Source organism: Oryctolagus cuniculus, chromosome 2, assembly GCF_051225735.1.
Source record: "Oryctolagus cuniculus isolate XC-2025 breed Fujian yellow rabbit chromosome 2, ASM5122573v1, whole genome shotgun sequence".
Lineage (NCBI taxonomy): Eukaryota > Metazoa > Chordata > Mammalia > Lagomorpha > Leporidae > Oryctolagus > Oryctolagus cuniculus.
This window is the reverse complement of record NC_142868.1, coordinates 130,326,263-130,348,044: the sequence shown is the minus strand read 5'-3', so window position 1 is coordinate 130,348,044 and position 21,782 is coordinate 130,326,263. Positions and strand designations below refer to the sequence as shown.

At 37.5% G+C, this 21,782-nt stretch overlaps 1 pseudogene; it reads left to right on the top strand.

The window, feature by feature from the left end:
* The first annotated feature begins 12,080 nt into the window (after window positions 1–12,080).
* On the top strand, window positions 12,081–13,164 carry LOC100346090 (procathepsin L-like; annotated as a pseudogene).
* The last annotated feature ends 8,618 nt before the right edge of the window (window positions 13,165–21,782 follow it).

Sequence of the window (21,782 nt, the reverse complement as noted above, 5' to 3'; positions counted from 1 at the left end):
CATAGCTTTTCTTTCAGTTTATATAATATCACTATTCCAGTAAGTATATTAGCAATGGATATGAGGAGGTATTTCTCAGGTGGGAAATGCAATTAGAAATTCTGACATGATAAAATAAATATAAGTAAAATAAGAGAAAATAGTACATTTAATAACTACTAAAACACAGTAGATGCTAGTGAATGTTTAGAATAATTCTGTTGGGATACATAAATTAACATAAGTTTTTAAAAATCAAGTTCACAAAACTTGTCAATAACCCTATGAATTCTTTCATTTAGTAGCTTTTCTTGTGAAAACCCTAATGAAATAAGCTTCAAAAAGTCGAAGATGTTCATAGCAGCAGTATCTGTCTAAAGTAGGAGTTAATTGCTTAAATACTTGCACTAGTCCAATTTTCATCACTATAACAAATACAGGAGAAAAGCCATTTGTGAGGGAAGAAGGTTTATTTTGGCTTACAGTTTTGGAGGTTCACAGCCCAGTATTGGGTGACACCATTGGTCTGGCATCTAATGAAGATAGTGGATGATAATTTGAGCAGATGGAGGGTCATTGATGAACCAGGAAGCAGAGACAATGAGCATATTTGTTCAATGTCTCCGTGGTATCCCCTTATAAAGACACAATGATTTGATCATTTTCACAACAGCAACTTAATTCAAACTAATAAGTTTTCAAAGGCCACCCCAGAAAACAGTTGGAATAAAACTTCATCCATATCCACCAAACATTAATATTGTGTAACAATATAAAGATAACAGATTTTATGTACTTAATAGATACATAATCAGACTTTCCTCCCTTCTCTCTTCCTTTCTTTCATTCTTTTTTCTCTTGTAATTTTTGTGAAAACATACTTTCAATTTACTTTATAATCACTGGCTTAATGTTCCATTAAGTATAGTGTTCAACAAGTAAAAAGTAGGAAGACCACTGTTACACAGTAATATAGACAAAGGCTATAAACAATAATCAAATCAGAAGATTTCAATTTCACACATATATATTCAGGGTTTTGTTCTTTTTTATTTTTGTACTCTATATGTCAGCGATCACAAATCAGAGAAAATGTGATATTTGTCTTTCTCTAACTGGCTTATTTCATTAAGTATAAATAGTCTCCAGTTGCATCCATTTGTTGCTAAACACAGGATTTCATTTTTTTTTTTAGATTTATTTATTTATTTGAAAGTCAGAGTTACAGAGAGGCAGAGGCAGAGAAAGAGATCTTCCTTCTGCTGGTTCACTCCCCAGTTGGCCACAATGGCCGGAGGTGAGCCGAGCTGAAGCCAGGAGCCAGGAACTTTTTCCAGGTCTTCCATGTGGGTGGAGGAACCCAAGTACTTGGGCCATTCTCTGCTGCTTTCTCAGGCACATTAGCAGGGAGCTGGATCAGAAGTGGAGCAGCTGGGACTTCAACTGGCACCCATATGGGATGCCAGAACTGCAGGCAGCAGCTTTACCCACTATGCCAGTGTCAGCCTCAAGCTTTCATTCTTTTAATGGCTGAGTATGAGTGTGTGTGTGTGTGTGAGTGTGTATAAAATGACCTCAAGATTTCATTCTTTTAATGGCATATTAAGGTGTGTGTATATATATATACATATATGTGTATATGTATAGCATTTTATTTATATAATATATATATATCTCATTTTTTATCCAGTCATCAGTTGATGGATATCTAGATTGAGTCTATATCTTAGCTATTGTGAATTTAGCTGTTATAAACAGGTGGGTACAGATTATTCTTTCTTATGCTGATTTCATTTCCTTTGGGTATATTCTAGAAGTGGGATGGCTTGTCATATAGCATATCTATTTACATATTTCTAAGGAATCTCCACATTGCCTTCCATAATGGTTGTACTAGTTTGCATTCTCACCAAGTATGTTAGGGTCCTACTAACAGTATATTAGGGTATCTTTTCCTCCATACCCTCAACATTACATTGTTATTTTTTGATTTTCGGATTAGAATTCTAATTGGCTGAGGTAAAACCTCATTATGGTTTTTATTTGCATTTCCCTGATGGCTAGTGATCCTGAGCATTTTTTAATGTGTCTGTTAGCCATTTTTATTTTATTCTTTGCTTTGTCCTTTATCCTGTTCACGTCCTTTGATCCTTTCGTAACTGGATTGTTTGGTTGTTGTTGGTTTTCCTGAGTTCCTTACATATTCTGGATATTAATCCTTTATCAAATGTGAAGTTTGCAAAATATTTTCTCACATTCTATAGGTTTTCTCTTCACTTTGTTGAGTGTTTTCTTTGTTGTACTAGCTCTTACCTAGAGGTAACTTCATTCGTCAATTTTTCTTTCACTGCCTGTGCTTCTGGGATCTTTTCCAAGAAGTCTTTGTCAATGCCAATGCCTTGCAGAGTTTCCCCAATGTTTTCTTCTAATAATTTGGTGGTTTCTGGTCTTAGGTTTGGATCCTTGATCCATTGTGAGTTTAATTTTGTATAGGGTATAAAGAATGGGTCTTGTTTCATACTTCTGTATGCAGAGAGATAATTTTCTCCAACATCATTTGTTAAAGAGTCTGTCCTTTCTCCAGAGAGTTGTTTTAGTCAACTTGCCAAATATAAGTTGGTTGTAGATGTGTAGATTAATTTCTGGGGTCTGTATTGGTTCCAATGGTTCTTTTCCAATGTCTTTTTCTGTGCCAGCACCAGGCTGTTTTGATTATAGTTACCCTGTAATATGTCTTGAAATCTGGTATCGTGATCTTTTAGCTTTGCTTTTATTGTTTAAGATTACTTTAACTATTCAGCGTCTCATGTGTTTTCCTATGAACTTTAGGATTATTTTTCTAGACCTGAGAAGAATATCCTTGGTGTTTTGATTGGGATCATATTGGATCTATAAAGTGCTTAGTGCATTAGGAACATTTTGATGATATTAATTCAACAATCCACAAATATGGAAGATTTTTTTCCATTTTTTGCCTCTTTTATTTCTTTCCTAAATGTTTTATAGTTTTAATTGTAGAGATCTTTTAGGTCCTTAGTTAAATTTATCTCAAGGTGTTAAAATGTTTTTGGTAGCTACTTTGAATGAGACTGATCTTATAAGTTCATTCTCAGCCATGTCATTTTTTGTATATACAAATGCTATGGATTTTTGCATGTTGACATTGTATCCTGCAACTTTGACAAACCCTCTTATTAGTTCCAATAGTCTCTTAGTGGAGTCTTCTAGTGTTGCTATATATAGGATCATGCTATCTGTAAACAGGAATAATTTGACTTCCTCCTTTCTAATTTGTATCCTTTTGATTTATTTTTTCTTGCCTGATGAATGTGGCCACAACTTCAAGATTCAAATAGTAATGGTGAGACTGGACATGGTTGTGTGCCAGAGCTTGGAACCAAACGCTTCTAGGTTTTCCCCATTCAATATGATGCTGGCTGAAGGTTGGTCATATATTACTTTGATTACGTTGAGGTATGTTCCTTCTTCACCCAATTTTTTCTTAAGATTTTTATGATGAAAGGATGTTAAATTTAATTTAATCCATTCACCATTAATAAAAGATTTTGAAGAGCAAGCCTCTAACAAATGGGTCTTTGGGAGACAACAAAACAAATATCCAAATTATAGCATTTTTAGCCCGTATGTTCTAAGGTTAACTATATTGTTTCAACCAATATTATAGAATATAGAACCTACATCTAGCATTTAATGGCACTCTGTAGAAATTAGGGGCTTTTAGGAAAAAAATCACACCAATTTTATATGCATATCCATTTTGTAGTAATAAAGATATATAATTATATCTAAGGTGGATTACAGAAAACAGAGTCTCAAGAGAGATGAGCCTAGTAGAAATTTTCTTATCTCAATTTATTACTGTTTAAATTGCATAGAAATATTATTACAAAAAAAGACACAGAATCTATGCATTTCTACCAGAGGAATGGAATGTAAACTTTTGTTCTTTCTTTAGTTCCTTTTTGATGGAATAACTAAAAATATGTATGCTACGGTTTCTTCTTCCTACTAAATGAACAAGCTGTTAACTTGAACAGATAATAGCTCATGCTCTTGAAATCAACATGACTCTGCTAAAGCTGCTGTGGATTTGACAGCCTCCCTGTCCAGGGGAGTCCAGGGGACTGTGCTCTGCCATGGCTCATTGCCTTAAAACAAGTCCATCCACAATCACAACCACAATTAATAGAAAGTCTGAACAAAGTAACAGTGTATTTGGTTCACCTAGATGTCCAGATGAAGTCCCTGAGTTAGGCAGGCATTTGTGATGAAAAATATTGGCAGTTACTTTATGTACAATGCTGCACTGAAAATGGAACTGCAAATAAAGCAGCTGACTACCGTCATTGTCACACACACACACTCAAACAAATATGCAACTCAAATATGCCATTTCTGTATGGAAATTTTTTTTGTAAAAAATCTTCTACACCCACAGATTTAAAGAATATAGAAATCATAAAATACAAAAACTGAACTTTCCTAAACATTGTCTTCTCTGTCTTTTCTTCAAAGAGTAAGTTCTAGTTAACTTATAATTTTTGTTTCTTTTTTTAAAAGATTTATATATTTGAAAAGACAGAGTGACAGAGGGGTATACACACACACACACACACACACACAGAGGCAGAAGAGAAAGGGAGAACTATCTTCTGTCTTCACTCTGCTGGCATACTACTCAAATACCAACAACAGCTGGTCTACTACCCAGAAGCCCACAACAGCCAGGGCTGGGTCAGCCTGAAGCCAAAGGCTATTAACTCCATACAAGTCTCCCATGTGGGTGACAGGAGCTCAAATATTTGGGGCAACATCCTCTGCTTCCCAGGACGCTGGATCAGGGGCACCTGTAACTGTGACTTCATCTGGCACTCCTACATCTCAAGTGGTAGCTGAATTCACTGTACGACAATGCCCACCCCCTCCTTTCTGTTTTTTAGCAAGTATATTTCTAGATCTGTACACATATACATTAGCTCCACAAATAAATTGAAACATGACTTTATCCAAGTTTTTCTCCTTGCGGTTATGCTATGACATAAATCATATTCCACACAGCTGCTACTTTCTGTTATCTTTATGATCTGTTAATTAATTATATGTTTTGAAATAACCAAATGACATTTACCAATAATTAATTAGTATGGTTTTGCATAATCAAATATTTATATAACTCGCACTTCAAAATGTACCAGTACATGACTCAATTATTCACGGTGTCATGAGCCAGTCACTGAGTCAGAACTCACTCTAGGAAGAAACAGGAAAACATTCAGACATGAGCAAATGAATGCAGAAAATTGTTTTGCCCCTCAGTATGGATGAAAAATGTTGTTGGCTTCTGCTCTGGGGTTTGTAAAGGCTTTGCTGAAACCTCAAGTTGTTTCTTATCCATATCTTTCAAAACAAGATAAAATGTAGAAGGTTCATTTAGACTTATTGCATTTTCCTTTATCCATTTAGAGATCTGGAGAATGAAGTAATTGTTAATCAAAGAGGCCTGTCATTTGGAGGTTAAACAAGCAAAAAACAAAAATGTATGGGGTATATGCTTCTGAGAAATTGATATGATCTTTCCATAGCACAAACATTTCTTGGGAAACCAGAAATCAAATTTGCTTTGAGTTAAGCCTATGATCTGAGTTATTAATTGTTCCCTAAGGGCATAAATGTCTGCTTAGATATGTACTAAGATTTAGGGAGGTGGAGAATATAATTATTTCAATAGATATATATTTGAGAGTGTTTTTTTCAGCTTCAGAGACATAGAAATATTTTTAGAGAGTTGTATTTTTTTTTGTTTTTATAAAGACAATTTCATTGGAGTGGCAGAGAGAGGGCTGCCTTCCACGGATTCAGTACCCAAATGCTTCAACTGCTAGGGCTGAGATAGCATGAAACTGGGACTAGGAACTCAACTGTTCTCCCAAATGGGTGTCAGGGATCCTTGAACACGTCATCCCTTGCTGCCTATCACCGTGTGCATTAGCAGAAAGACTGAAAAGAGTAGCTGGAATTGGAACTCAGGCACTTCAATATGAGATGTAGGCACCTCATCCAGTATCTTAACTAGTAGGCCAAATGCTTGCCCCTAGAGTGGTGCACTTTGTAAAGCTAAATATTTGCAAATGGACATGTTAAATTCTATAATGGTAATCTACTAACACAATAAACCAAATTAAAAAGGAATGACAATATGTGAAAATATTTTCAAAATATATTATAGTAAATCTATATGCTAATCAAATTGTATAGTAGAAGGCTTACTTTCCTTGAGAAAATATATAATGGTTATAATTAAGTTAAAGACATCATAATAAAAGATAAATGCCCCATAAGAGAAATGCAGACAGAATGGTGAGTACACACACACACACACACAGAGAAATGTAAAGTTCAGCCTGATAAATAGTAAAATAAATGAAAAATAAAAATATAAGTGTAATCCTCAACTACCTCCATCACAGGCCCAATTCATCAGATTCCATAGTGTGCTTTCAAAATAAAGTGAGGCTCTGTCCCCTGTGACCTCCCTCATCTAAGGCACTGTCATTATTCACTGGAACTATTGAAAGAAACCTCCGTAATTTTCCAATATATCCTACACTGAAGAGTAAAGAAGATATTTTAAAAATGTAAATAAATCATGCCAATCCTCTGCTCAATGCTCTTTGCAGATCTTTGTTGAGAGGGTCACACAAGGACTATGACCCCTTAGCAACAGGCTCATATGTTCTTACTTCCTAGATATTCAGAATTGTGCAGTGAGTTGGTATACATACTTGTTTCCCAAAATAGGTATACTTCTACTTATTATAGGCTTGCATAGGGGTAGGCATGTCACTGGGAAGGCAGAACAACAAAAACTGTATATAGTGTTTTCCTCTGTGCTGACACTGAACACGCATTCAGAAGCAGCTAGGAAGACTATAATGTGCTTTTCTTACACTCCAGCCCAACCATCTTACGCACACTGTCCTACAGCTTGCCTGCCTTTGTAACTTCTGTCTCCTTCTCCAGTGGAGGCACTGTCAGGAATGTTCCTTTTGAGGCGTGCCTGTAATTTGTCCTAGAAGAAGTTTCATGGGATTCCTTGCATCACTTGCCCTCCCCTCGAGCAGCCTGCAGTATATTTTGAAGAAATTCCTTGGTGTGTTCCTTAGGCAGATGGGATTTGCTAAGGCTACTACTGCTTTGTAACATGCTAACCAAATTGTAGCAGTTCAATGTACCAGACGTGTTGTCTCACTGATTCTGGAACAGGAGTCAACAGGGGTGGCTTTTCTCTGATCTCCAGTGTCTGGATCTCAGCTGGGAGCTCACCACAGGGAAATGACTCAAAGCCTGTTCACTCTCATGTCTGTCACTTGGAACTGGATGGCTAAATGCTATGGCAACTGACTAGAGCTACATGTGGTTTTCCACATAGTTCAGCTTCCTCTCAGCATGACAGTCTGGCTCTTCTTATTTGGTAGCTCAGGGTTCTAATCTCCTGTTCTAACATATAGTCTGTTGTGTTGCTGTAACAAAATACCTGAGGCTAGGTACTTTATATGTAAAGAGGCTTTATTTGGCTTAGGGTCTAGCAACTGGAAAGCCCCAAATGGCATGCCACTGGCATCCCTGAGAGAGAGGTCAAGACTGCATCAAACTATGACAGCAAATTGGAAAGGCAAACAGCTGGCCACATGCAGATGAGGTCAACGTGCCAGCCAGCAAGCAAGAGATCATGGAGGGACAATGTTCATGCCTTTTCTAACAGCTGACTTTTATGGGTACCAATCCACTTACCAGACTCGATCAACTCCTGCAAGAAGGGGCATTCCATCAATGAGCATGGCGGCTCCATGACCTAATTACCTTCCACTAGGCCCCACCTCTGAAAGATGCCAGGGCCTCGACACTGCCACACTGGGACCAAGCTTCCAGTACATGAAGCTTTGTTGAACAAACCACACCCAAATCACAGTGTAACCACATTACCTTTCATTGTCCTCCCTTAGGAGTCTTAACATCATCTAATCCATGGAGATTGATGTACTCATGAACCTGACCAGATTTCCAGGAGAGCTTCCAAGGGAATAGGGGTTCAATTTTTAAAACTTTATAAGCACTTTCCTCTACCTCTTTTGTACTGCTACAGTTATCCTTCTTCCTTTATTTATTGCTCGTTGCTGTTAAATGTGAGATTAGGGGTTGGAGGTGAGCCCTTAGAGTGGGTTTCATTTGGAAATTTCATTTGCTGTACTTCATTTGCAAAATGATATAGAAATAAAATGGATTTTGAGAACCAATCTGGCCTTCCTGTTGATTGAAGCTTTGCTGATGATGAAAGTGGAATTGATATTTTACTTATTGAAGTTCTTAGAACATCTCTAACTTGCTTGGAATTTTCAAAATATGGAAAGCCAAGCAGAACTTGCAAACGAAAGATTTATGAGAAATGTTAATACAATGTCAGTGTGGAATTGTTATGTGTTTTCTTTGGTATGATTATTTATTTGGTAATAAAAATATGTTAAAGTGTGTTTGTCAGTATATAATTTTTACTTCATTGTCACTTTTTTGCCAAAAGTTGCCACAGTAAAACAAAGTCAGTAGAGAACACAAAGGAAGCCAGTAGAAGCTTTTACACAGTGTTTAGAAATGGCATTCAACAACTAGTCCGTTAATCATAAAACATGTGTGAATGTGTTTGAAAAAATAAAATTATCTATAAAGTATTCAAAAAAATTAAGAAATTTGTAAAGTATCCAACAAAATTAATTAATTCTCTTTGTAAAATAGTTTTGATATGCATAATGTCCAACAAATTTGGTATATTTTTGCTTGAATATTCACATTATATTTAAAATTCTGCTAAAGTGTTTTAATGATTTTATTTTTACAGTACATTAAAATGTACATTTCAGGATTACCATTTTTGAAACATGAGTTCTATATTAGGCAGGAATTTTAGAAATATCAGTTCAGAAAGAATTCTCAGTAATTAATTAATGGTTATTTAGGACTTTGCTATATATAACTCTCAGATTTAATACATTTTTATAGTAGAAATATTCTCCTGCTAACACAAATGTCCTTTAAAAACAGATGGAATTTTTATACTCAAGAGTCCAATTAGTGCTTCTTAGTGAATTCTTACACTAGTATCTGTTTTGAGATTGGGGAATATTACCCCTTAAAGAAACATATTTGTAAAATATTAGTGATGCAAATGTCTCTTAGCCTCAAGTGGCAATGCTAAAAATGATCATGCAACATTATTAAACATTATAGCAGTGTCATATCCTTTTTCTCCCAGAGGAGTTGTTTTAATCTTTACATTCTTATCTCTTAAATCCTTCTGTATTTCATAATTTACTCCATTATTTAGGTCATAAACAAATTAAAAAAATATATTATGCTCAGATCAATGTTATATTTAAAAGGCAAAATAACCCCAAACAAGCATTCATTCTAAAAATATCATGCACTAACTATATCAGGTAAAATATTAAGCTTTGTTACATATTCCATATTTGTTCATGTGGATGGGAAGATGTGGAAATAGAAGATATATACTTAAATTATATTTTGTTTGTGATGCTCCTAGTAAATCATAAAAATATTTATCATCAGCCTTCTATTCTTCAACAAATATTTCAGAATCATTTCAACTGATTGAAAATGAGATAAATTCTTGTGCAAATCTCCTAGGGAAGAGAAAATTAAGATTTGATGTGGCCAGCGCTGTGGCACAGTGGGTTAAAGCCCTGGCCTGAAGCACCAGCATCCCTTTAGGTCGTCGGTTCTAGTCCCGGTTGCGCCTCTTCCAGTCCAGCTCTCTGCTTTGGCCTGGGAAAGCAGTGGAAGATGGCCCAAGTTCTTGGGCTCTTGCACCCATGTGGGAGACCTGGAAGAAGCTCTTGGCTCCTGGCTTCAGATCAGCACAGCTCCGGCCATTGCAGCCATCTGGGGAGTGGGCCAGTGGATGGAAGACCTCTCTCTCTGTCACTACCTCTCTCTGTAACTCTGCCTTTCAAATAAATAAAATAAATCTTTACAAAAATAAGATTTTCTTTAGTTTTCAGAAACTGTAAGTTCATAGTCCAAGTCTCCTAAATTTTCATAGACATCAGTGAAGGAATTCAATAATAGGAAACCATGTTTCCATGCTACAAACAAGGATAAAATATGCTTCACATCTCACATAGTTTCAGAATTCTTTTTGTTAAGTGAAACTACAGAATGCCTGACCAATCTATTTTACTGTAGGACAGTGACAATGTCATTCTTGTTTCTCATGAAAAGGGACTTGAACATGGAAACTCTAACATTTGATATCTGAAGGAGAAGCAATTGGTCTGCATGTTGGTAGCATAATGGTTGCTGGAGGGAAGATATGAATCTTAGATATTTGGTTTCTTTTCACAGATACTCCCTGGAGAATGATTTCATGGTCTTTTAAAATCACAAATGGTGAAATCATCAACAAATGAAAAACAAATCAATGAAAGGTACAGAAAATAATTTTGCAAAACTTTTGACTGAAAACAGACAGACAAGATTGGAAAATACTTTAAAAATGTTTCATAGGTACTGTTTTGAATGGCTATCAAAAGAACACCAAGTTAACATGTTTAAGAGTATACACATAAGGTAGAGCAATATGGTGGCTGAGTAAGACCATCTGGTGATCATCTTGCCACTGATACATCAATTTGAACAGCAATGTATGCACAAAATAACCTTCATCAGAGCTATGGAAGCCATGCGAGAGACCACAACGCCTGGTATTCATGTAGTAGTAAGAAAAGAGGCATTGAAGAAAGAAAGAGAAAGAGTTGCCTATATCACCTCTGCTTCGGTTCCAAGTAGCTAAGCATGGAGAGTGATACATCCTGTTTCAGGAAGGGAGAGGGAATTAAGTTCATCCCTTAGACACGAATCTTAGTGCCGGGCCCACTGTGATGCATTCAGAGTTAGACTGGCCTCAGGTCAGTAACTACAGGCCTGTAACTATGGATTGAGTATTGGGACCCAGAACAGGCAACACTTCTGTGATATTCTAGTTACCAGCTTCTGGAATATTGCCGAGCAAGACTTTAGCAACTGAAGAGCAGAAGAGGAGAGGGAACTTAGAATCTTGTCTTGGAGCTCAGATTCAAGCCTGCTGTGAGACAAGGCATCTGGTAAGGCCCACAAACAGCCTGCTGACTACTCGCCCTAGAATCAGGTAGAGCCCTGTACTTTGGTGGGATAGACTTGTTGCAGTTTGTATCACTGATTGCCTCAGAGTAAATAAAAAGAAATTAAAGAATGTCTAGAAGGACAGCCAGAAATGCTTAGGATGTCTGGAACAACAAGCAGAAAATGAATAGACCACTCAGAATTTTTGGAATGAAAACCATAATGAAGTCAGATTATATAACTAATATTTCAATGCATACACAATGTTGTACATAAGTTCTAAACTTTCAAGACAATCATCAACACTTCCAGGAAACCAGAAGCTCACCTATCATACAAAGTAGGGTGTCAGAAGCCAACTGTATAAAATTGCAAATTTTAAAATATTCAGTGAAAATGTCAGAATAGTTATTCTAGTTGTTTTATACTACCTAGCCATACAAAGGATAAAATGTTGTCGTTTGCAATAACATGGGTAGAGCTGGAGGTCATTATGTTAACTGAAATGAGCCAAGCATAGAAAGACAAATATTGCATGATCTTATTCATATATGGAACATTTAAAAAGGTAAGCTCATAGAAGGTAAGAGTATAATTGTGATTATTAGAGGTTGGAGAGGGAAAGGGGCATGAAAATGTGGGAAAGTCTGTTTCCTATTATAGGTGAGTTAGAGTAAGAATTCATAGGTCATTAGAGTAACTGATAGTAAATTAGTCTAAGAAGTTCTGAGTTTCTACTGCACAGGAAAGTGTTAATGTAATGTATAATTCTCTATCAATACACCAATGGCATTTTTCACAAAACTAGAAAAATCACAACTAAGAACTGTGGACCTCAGCAGCCTCCAAAAAGCTGAGGGTGCGAGGAGTAAGCCTGTGCGATGGCAGCCTTGCTGAGTTTGTGAAGCATGAATCCTTCATTTCTCCTGGCTGCCTTCTGCTGGGGAAAAGCTTCAGCTATCCCAAAATTCAGTCAACACTTAGATGCCCAGTGGTACCAGGAGACTAAGTGGCTTCATTGAAGAAGGACAGAGGAGAGCCGTGTGGGAGAAGAAGATGAAAATGGCTGATCTGCACCATCGGGAAAGGAGCAGAGGAAACACTGCTTCCCACTGGGGATGAGTGCTCATGGCGACATGAACAATGGAGAATTCAGGAAGAGATGAATGGCTTTCATAACCAGAAACACAAACAGGGGAAAATATTTCATGAACCCCTGTTTTATCAGGTCCCATAATCTGTGGAACAGAGAGAGAAAGGCTATGTGGCTTCTGTGAAGAATCAGGGTCAGTGTGCAGGTCTCCCACACGGGTGTGGGGGCCCAAGGACCTGGGCCATCTTCTACCGCTTTCCCAGGCCACAGGAGAGAGCTAGATCAGAAGTGGAACAGCCAGGACTGCTGGCACTGCAGGCGGAAGCTTAGCACACTACGCCACAGCGCCGGCCCCCAGTGTGGTTCTTTTTGGGGTTTTAGTGCAACTGGTTCCCATAAATGTTCTAAAAAACTGGCAAATGCGACTCACTGAGTGAGTAGAACCTGTGGACTGCTCTGGGCCTCAAGGCAGTCAGGGCTGCAATGGCGGCCTCAAGGACGATGTTTTTTATTATGTTAAGGACAATGGAGGCCCAGACTCAGAGGAAGCAATGGATGAGACCTGTAAGTACAAGCCTGAGCATTCTGCAGCTAACGACACTGGCTTTGTTGACATCCCTGGGCAGGAGAAAGCCCTCGTGAAGGCTGTGCCCACTGTGGGGCCTATCTTTGCTGCTACTGATGCAGGCCATGCGTTCATCCAGTTCTCTAAGTTAGGCATTTATTATGATCCAGGCTATGGCCAACATCACTTCTGTGGCTACTCCCCACCTCACTAATAATGCTTTGCTAAGAACAGCTGAGGTCCAGAATGGGGAAACGATGGCTACATAAAGATCATCAGAGTCAAGGACAGCCACTGTGCGATTACCACAGCAGCCAGCTATCCCACGGTATAAGCTGACAGATGGCAATATGGAAGACTTGAGGACATATATCGGGGGGGAGGGGATTTTTATGTTAAAACTGACAAGGCCTTACTCTGCAAGGTAAAACACTTGAATCGCTGAGGATCCAAGTTGTGATTTGAATTCCGTGACATTTTTACAAGGGCAAAATGTTATCACTACTTTGATTACTGTTATAAACAGCTTTATGATAATAAAAATAAAAACAACCAAGATATGTATGTAATTAAAAAGACCCCAATTTGCCAAAGCAATCTTGAACAAAAAGAACAAAATAAGAGGCTTTACGCTGCTTGATTTTTAAAACATATCACAAAACTATAGTTATTAAATCAGCATGGTTTTGCATAAAAACCAATTTATAGAGTAATGAAACAAACTTGAGATACTAGAAGTAAATGTAGGCACTCAGAGCCAAATTATATTTGACCAAGATGTCCAGAACATGCATTAGTTAACAAAAGTCTTTTCAATAAATGCTGCTGTGAAAAATTACGTATCTAAATGGATAAGAATGAAGCTAGACCCTATGTTCAAATTAACTGAAAATGGATTAAAGATATAAATGTAATGCTTGACACTTTGAAACTACTAGAACAAAACAGAGGGAAAATGCATCAGGGCATTGGAATTTACAGAATATTATAGATAACAAATCAAGCACTTAAAATATAATAAACAAAAGCATAACAGACAAATGGGATTTCATCAAATTAAAAGTTTTCTGCAAAGCAAAACAATCAGAAGAATGAAGGGACACTCTACAGAACAGGAGAAAATATCTGCAACCTATAAACCTGACAGGAGATTAATAACAAGTATATACAAGGAATTCAAACTACTCAAATAATCTTATTATAAAATATAAAGTAGATCTGAGCAGCCATTTCTCAAAAGGAGATATACAAAATGCTAAGGTACATGAAAAATACTCATTATCACTAAGTGCAAATCAAAACCACAATCTGATGTCACCTCTAAAGATAACAAACATTGCTGAGGGTGTGGGGAAAAGGATATTTTTGCATACTGTTGGTGGGAATGAAAATTAGTATAACCTTTGTGGAAAACAGCATAGGGGTTCCTCAAAAACTAAAAATAGAATTATATTATGATCCATGAATCTCACTAGTGGAAATAGGAAATGAAATCCATGTGTTTAAAAGATAACTACAGGGACTCGTGCCATGGTGTAGTGGGTAAAGCCACTGCCTGCAGTGCTGGCATCCCGTATGGGTGCTGATTCAAGACCTGGCTGCTCCCTTTCCAATCCAGCTCTCTGCTATGGCCTGGGAAAGCAGTAGAAGACGACCCAGATCCTTGGGCCCCTGTAGCCACATGGGAGACCTGGAAGAAGATCTTGGCTCCTGGCTTCAGATCGGCAAAGCTCTGGCCATTGCAGCCACTTGGGGAGTGAACCAGAGGATGGAAGACCTCTCTCTCTTTCTGCCTCTTCTTCTCTCTGTGTAACTCTTTTAAATAAATAAATAATGCCTTAAAAAAAAGATATCTGCACACCCATTTTAGCACTATTCACACATAATATCCAAGAAATGGAAACAACCTCAATGTTAATCCTTTGATGAATGGATAAAACATAATGGAATACTACTCATTCATAGAAAGGATGAAATTTGGACATTTGCAGCAACAGAAATGGGACTGGAGGTTATTATCTTAAATTAAGCAAGTATAGAAAAACTATTATTATTATTTAAAGATTTACTTTATTTATCTGAAAGACAGAATTAACAGAGAGAGAGAGAGAGGCAGAGAGCTTTCATCCACTGGTTTACTTCCCAAATGATTGCAATGGCCAATGCTGGGCCAGACTGAAACTAGGAGAGAGGAGCTTCTTCCAGTTCTCCCATGCGGGAGAAGGGGCCTAAACACTTGGACTATCTTACATTGCTTTCCCAGGCATATTAACAGGGAGCTGGGTTGGAAGTAGAGTAGCCGGGACTTAAACCAGCACCTACATGGGACCCCGGCATCACAGGTGATGGCTTTACTCTCCACACCACAACGCCAGTCCCTTGATGGGACTTTACATGATGTATATATGCACTGAAACATCTGATCTCATAAATATTTACAATTTTTATGTGGTTGTTAAAAGATTTAAATGAGAGTGTATGCATACTGTAAAAAGTGAATGTGCATATATAATTAACATACTAGAAATTAATAATTAGTATTACTAATGTCATCTGTAAAATATTTATAAAATTATAAATACAGTTAAATATTTACCAGCAGAGACAGGAAAATGAAGAAGATAAAATATTTAAGGTAAAAAGGGCTAATTGTTTTATATTTTCTTTTTTTTTCTTTTTTTTTTTTTTTGACAGGCAGAGTGGACAGTGAGAGAGAGAGACAGAGAGAGAAAGGTCTTCCTTTGCCGTTGGTTCACCCTCCAATGGCCGCCGCTGCAGCCGGCGCACCGTGCTGATCCGATGGCAGGAGCCAGGAGCCAGGTGCTTTTCCTGGTCTCCCATGGGGTGCAGGGCCCAAGCACCTGGACCATCCTCCACTGCACTCCCTGGCCATAGCAGAGAGCTGGCCTGGAAGAGGGGCAACCGGGAAAGAATCCGGCGCCCCAACCGGGACTAGAACCCGGTGTGCCGGCACCGCAAGGTGGAGGATTAGCCTATTGAGCCACGGCGCCGGCTTTGTTTTATATTTTCTGATGGGTAAATTTCATTTCATTTTATTTTATGTTGCCTTAAAATACATTTTACTAAAAATTCTTAATTAATTTTAAAAATTATTTGTATATATGAGATTAAAATGAGTTTTTGAAAAATATAAAGGTAACTAACAGCTAAATAGGGCAATTTTTCTCAAATAGTGTAATTTAGACCAAAAGCAAAACATAAACATTGCAAGTCATAAGTGAAGATAAAATGATTTAAGGAAGAATGAAAAGTAGATAGTGGTCTGTAAAGGCTATGCAATTTATGATGAATTTAAACAACATTCTGAAAAAGGCAAAACTATAGAGATGAGAAGCAAGTCAGAAGTTGCCAAGGATTTGGAGAAAAGCCTGGATAGGTTAACCACATGGGATGTTTATGGTCATGCAGTCATGTATTCTCTCAAAACATCTCATTTTATTAGGAAGTCTGTCTGAAACAGCTTTGATATTCTGTTCTCTTATTTATTTTTTCTTTTATTTTCTCTAAGTATCCTTTTAAAATATTTCATTTACTACTTTTTTATGATAACACATTTTTATTTACATTATAGTGAAAGGTTTATTGGCTTCTTTAAATAGAGTTCAACAAATAGAAAGTAAAAAGACCATAGTCCAGCAGGAAAACATGCAAAGGCTACAGATAATAGTCAAAGGAAACCATCATGTTCATAGCAGCACTGCTCAAATTAGCCAAAATATGGACTCAACCAAGACATCCATCACCAGTTGAATGAATAAAGAAAATGTGGCACATATATACAATGAAATATTATTCAGCTATAAAATAAATGAAATTCTATCTTTTACAGATATCTTCAATAAAATGAGTGATCATGAAACTATTCTATATAATACTATAATGGTTTGATATATTTTCAATGTTAAAAACACATAGAACTTAATATCAGAAACAGTAAATTTATAAACAAAATCATGCGTGATGTCATGGGATGCCAGGATGGAATTCAGAACAAAAGTCTGTCATACTATTAAAATTGTATGAAACCTTCTCATTGAAGGCAGTAGAAGAAAAGGCATTAACCTTAAGTAACTTTGAAAAGAAGAGCCTATAAGATTGGGGGGCAGGCCAACGCTGTGGTTCACTTGGCTAATCCTTTGCCTGTGGCGCTGCACCCCGGGGGTTCTAGTCCCAGTTGCTCCTCTTCCAGTCCAGCTCTCTGCTGTGGCCCCGGGAGTGCAGTGGAGGATGGCCCAAGTCCTTGGGCCCCTGCACCCGCATGGGAGACCAGGAGGAAGCACCTGGCTCCTGGCTTTAGATCAGCACAGCTCTGGCTGTAGCGGCCATTAGGGGAGTGAACTAATGGAAGGAAGACCTTTCTCTCTGTCTCTCTCTCACTGTCTATAACTCTGTCTTTCTCTCACTGTCTAACTGCCTGGCAAAAAAGAAAAAAAAAAAAGACGAGGGGGCAAAAGAACTGTCCAGAAGCACTGTAAGTTAGTTACTGAAAGTTTTTTACTGATTCCACAGAGCTACAGGTTAACAGTTTTGAAATAACTGTACATGTATATGGAATTTGTTGTTGCAAAATTTTTTAACACAATGCATAGAGTTTTCATAGTATGCATTTCCATGAACATTTTTAAGATGCCTCATTTGTATGGACTTCAAAGATTTTTTCACAAAAATAAATCGATCTTTTAATACCATTTCCCCATAAATATTTTGGAATGCCCATATTATGGATAAAGTAAATAAGCATTTTTATAAAATTACTATACACACATATTTTTCAATGCTTTGTCATCCAGGTGGACATATAATAACACCCTAAAAGTAACAGGAAATCTGAAATACAGATTTGGTTTTTGATATTATTCTTCAATAAAATAGAACACAAACTCCTGGGAAAAATACCTAATTCTAAGGGTTGCAATGAAGAATATACTGGTGAATTCTGAGTGTCTTGTAGTGCTAGAAATTCAGGAAACAACCAAAATACAAACAACTGCAACAAAAACATGATGAGGATATGTGAATAAGTGATTCAGGAATCAACTAAAAGAGTTCCTAACAACCAAAGCTGAACCAACTTGAGCAAAATAACTATCGGGTTATAACCCAAAGCACAAGATAAACATCTATGAACTTACACTGATAGACCAAATAATTGCATAAGCAAATAAATGTGTTAGAAGCAAACCTATTTTCCATGCAGAAAATTCCAAATACTTTTTATAGATATCCCATCCTCAAAGGTGGTCTTACTTATTTATCAAAATACGGGATGGAAAGGGGGAAAACGTTTTACAAGAAAAATTTCTCATAAACACTAATTACAATCAGATGAAAAAGGTTAGGGTAGCAGTAGTTACGCAGATTTATAGTATATACCTTTGGTTATATGTAATGATAATGCTACTTTACCTCTGTTGCTTTCTGTCCCGGAACACATAACCCCTCTAATCATGAGAAAAGCATCAGGTAAATCTAAATTAAGGGACATTCTACCAAATGCCTGGCCAGTACTCCTCAAAACTGTCAGGTTCATAAAAACAAGAAGAGTCTGAGAAACTTAAGTTAAATGGTCTTTAGGAGACACAACTGCTGATTGTAATGTGACCTGGATGAGATCCTGGAACAGAAAAAGAACAGGTGAAAAACAATGGAATCTGAAAATTTATGGACTTTAGTTACTTATCACATAACAATACTGGTCCTATATTAAAAAGTAAACCATTAATGTATAATGTTAATAATGGGTAAAATTAGATGTGGAATCTCTTGGTATTATTATTATTAAACATCTCCATAAATATAATAATTCCCGAAATTGAAGTTTACTTCAAATATTCTTTTAACTATATGTGGTAGTTCACCTGGATTCTTTCTATGAAAATAGTTTTGACATTCAAAAAAAAAAAAAAAAAAAAAAAAAACAAGAAGAAGAAGAATAAAAAGGAAAGACTAGGTAGCATAATCAGGCCAAACACTGTGACTACAAATACAAGTATGTCAAAATGAAAACACAGGACTCTAAGCTTTTGTCATCCAACTTTAAAAGGTTACAACTCAAAAATATTTTTAAAAAAATAATGTATTACACAAATAGCAGTTAATCACAGACAAATGATGGTCTGCATACAAAAGTTACAGTGCCATAAGGGGACCTAAATACGGTTCAGTGTTATCTATAACACTGGGAAATGACATCCCTGAAAAATGTCACAGAGAGAGCACAAGAAATGCCTCATGGCTGTCTTACCCAGAATACTCCCTGCAGGTATCCCACAGCTGCTATTTCCAATTGCTCTGGTCTCAACTTTCATTCTACTAAATAATGAATCTGGGTATTTTATTGAAACTTAAAAATACTACTAAAATGTTACTTAAAATATGTTATTTCAAAAACTATAACAGAAAGGGGGAGGGAGGGAGAGAAGGGAAAGGAATATCATTATATTCTTAGAGTTGTATCTACAATTTTTCTTAGAATTGTGAACTACATTGAATCTGTTGTCTTTGTACTAATACATTAACATGAAGAAAGTATCAGAGTCCGGCGCAGTGGCTCACCGGCACCCCGGGTTCTAGTCCCAGTTGGGGCACTGGATTCTGTCCCGGTTGCTCCTCTTCCAGGCCAGCTCTCTGCTGTGGCCCAGGAAGACAGTGGAGGATGGCCCAAGTGCTTGGGCCCTGCACCCGCATGGGAGACCAGGAGAAGCACCTGGTTCCTGGCTTTGGATCGGCACACCGCAGTGTGCTGGCCATAGTGGCCATTTGGGGGGTGAGCCAATGGAAAAAGGAAGACCTTTCTCTCTTTCTGTCTCTCTCTCTCACTAACTCTGCCTGTCAAAAAATTAAAAAAAAAAAAGTACCAGAAAAAATATTACTAACATGAGTAAAGGTGATTTTTGATGAGTAAGTCCCCATCCCCTCTAGCTACAATACAAGTCTGAGCATTGAGAACTTGGTCAGTCCAAAGGCAGCCTCTGCTCCAACATGGCTAGTTCTCGTCCTTGTCAAATCTGACTTAAAGCCATTGGCAGACAGTAAGTCTTGTAAACATTTCATAGAAATGTCAATAAAAAGGGGCTGACACTGTGGTGTAGTAGGTTAAGCCTCTGCCTGCTGAACTGGCATCCCATACGGGTGCTGGTTCAAGTCCCAGCTATTTCCGATCCAGCTCTCCGCTAATGGCCTGGGAAAGCAGTGAATAATAGTCCAAGTGCTTGGGGCCCTGTATTCACATGGGAGACCCAGAAGATGCTCCTGGCTTTGGATTGCCCCAGCTCTGGCCATTGAGGTTATTTGGGAAGTGAATCAGCAGATGGAAGATATCTCTCTCTCTCTGACTCTCCCTCTCTTGGTCCATAACTGCCTTTCAAATAAATAAATTTTTTTAAAGATTTATTTGAGAGGTGGAGTTACAGACCGACCGTGAGAGGGAGAGACAGAGAGAAAGGTCTTTCATCCGCTGGTTCACCCCCCAAATGACTGCAACTGCTGGAGCTAGGCCAATTTGAAGCCAGGAGCCAGGAGCTTCTTCCAGGTCTCCCATGTGGGTGCAGGGACCCAAGCAGTTGGGCCATCTTCTACTGCTTTCCCAGGCCATAACAGAGAGCTGGATTGGAAAGGGAGTAGCTGGGACTAGAACGAGCACCCATGTGAGATACTGCCACTGCAGATGGACGATTAACCTACTATGCCACAGCGCCAGCCCCAATAAATAATTTTTTTAAAAAACGAGATATCATAGAAAAAATGTAATAAAATATTGAATGTTGGGCTTGAATGTTTAATACTTTTAAAAGGGCTAGGAATACCATCAAACTGAAACAAAATCAAAAAAACAAAGCTGGAGCTTATATAAAAATAAAAAGATCTTATTCATTAATAATAAAATTAAGAAATTTTCTATAGAAGTGTAAATGTGGGGGCTGGTGCCATAGTGCAGTAGGTTAATCATCTGTCTGCGGCACCAGCAAACCATATGGGCGCCGGTTCTAGTCCCAGCTGCTCCTCTTCCAATCCAGCTGTTTGCTGTGGCCTGGGAAAGCAGTAGAAGATGGCCCAAGTGCTTGGGTCCCTGCACCACATGGGAGACCAGGAAGAAGCACCTGGCTCCTGGCTTTGGATTGGCACAGCTCCGGCTGTTGCAGCCATTTGGGGAGTGAATCAACGGAAGGAAGACCTTTCTCTCTGTCTCTTCCTCTCACTGTCTGTAACTCTACCTCTCAAATAAATAAATAAAATCTTTGAAAAAAAAAGAAGTGTAAAATGTGAACATGATAAATGAATATGTTAATAAACCAAAACATATTTAGGTTTACCCAAAATCAGAAATTTGCCTGCAAATTTTCTGATGGCTAAAGAATAAACAAGAGTGAGAAGTAAAATAGACTTGGTCAAAACAGTTTACAAGGGTCAATTTACAATAGCTGAGATATGGAATCAATCCAGATGTCCATGAACTAAAAACTGGATAAATAAATTATGTTATAAATACACAATGGAATACTACACAGCAGTAAAAAAAAAGGAATCCTGTCATTTGCAGTAGAATGGATGTAACTGGAAACCATTATACTTTGAAATAAGCCAGTCACAAAAAGACAAATACCATGTGGTCTCTGATCTATGGTAACTAACAGAGTACTTAAAATGTAGTCTCTAAGAATGAAACTGACATTTTGAGATGCAAAGATTTTGAGCAGCCCTTGCCTTGACTGTCAAGGAACAATGTTTTTCTTGTTTGTTTGTTTGGTTTTGTTCTTTTGTTCTTTTTTTTTTTTTTCATACTAATCAGTGAACTCTCTACTTAGTGTAGGGTTAATCTGATGAATATAAAAATTCACTCAAAATTGGTGTCTGTGGAAAATAAGAATGGGAAAGGAAGAGGGAGTAGGTAGAAAGGTGGGAGTATGGAGGGAGTTGGGGGGAACAATCATC